Here is a 1,000-nt window from a genome sequence, read left to right as displayed (position 1 = left end):
CAGGGCTTCCTGTCCCCCTTATTGCTAGAACAGAGTTCAAGGCCTTTTTCCCAGCCGTTCTGTGCCAAATCTGCTGTGTGTTTCTACCCAACATCCTGCTGCACACAGCAGTTCACTGCCTTTCCTTTGAGAGGACCTGGAGGGCAGGAGGCATAATCGGCCTCCACAGTACTCCGTATGCTATTTCTATATAACGCAAACTTACATGGACACAGTTTTGTTCAGAGTGCACGTAACCACCCTCTCTTCTCCACTAGCAATAAAGCAGAAAGCAGTTCACCTGGAGTTGGAGATAATGCACTTTTTTAGAGATTCCAGTAAGTAGTAGTATTTCAGCTCTGCCCAAACCAAGTTGCATCTTCTCTCACCAGGACGGCTTAAGGTAAGTGCTGAGCAGCTGTGCCCATCTTAGGGCAGGAGGCTGAAGGCCTCTCGTTCCTGTGCTCAGCCTCTGCCCTGTGAGAACAGGGGTGTAGGAGCAGCAGAGGGAAAGGACACAAGCTAAAGTCCTGACTAAGCAGCATTTCGTGCCACAAGCTCAGGCAATTCTGAATCAGAGACCACTTCCTTCCTAGGGACACGATACCCCAAGAGGCAGGAGACAACAGAAATATTACACGTCTGTAATCCCATGCACTGCAGGCAGAGCTGGCCAGTATCCCACAGTAACAACACCCATCCAAGGAGGGACTCTGGTGGGACAGGCAGGGTCTTCGCACCAGCTGGATAGGAGGACACCATTTTTCACAGCGCAAGGGGTTGAAATGCTGGACCAGGGCCCCAGCGAGGCTGTATGATCTCCAGCCCCGGAGACCTGCAGCACTGAAAGGATGAGGCCCCGAACAGCCTTGGGAGGCAGCCCCACTTGAGCAGGGACTGGACTGGTGACCTCCAGGGCTCCCTGCCAGCCTGAATCGCTCCACAAGCCTGTGGAAAAAAGCCAATCTTGTGCTGGGTTTCAAAGTATAGTTGGTGACTGATGCATGATGAGGCCCAAAAG

Source organism: Pygoscelis adeliae, unplaced genomic scaffold, assembly GCF_000699105.1.
Source record: "Pygoscelis adeliae isolate BGI_AS28 unplaced genomic scaffold, ASM69910v1 Scaffold429, whole genome shotgun sequence".
Lineage (NCBI taxonomy): Eukaryota > Metazoa > Chordata > Aves > Sphenisciformes > Spheniscidae > Pygoscelis > Pygoscelis adeliae.
This window is presented reverse-complemented; position numbering follows the sequence as displayed.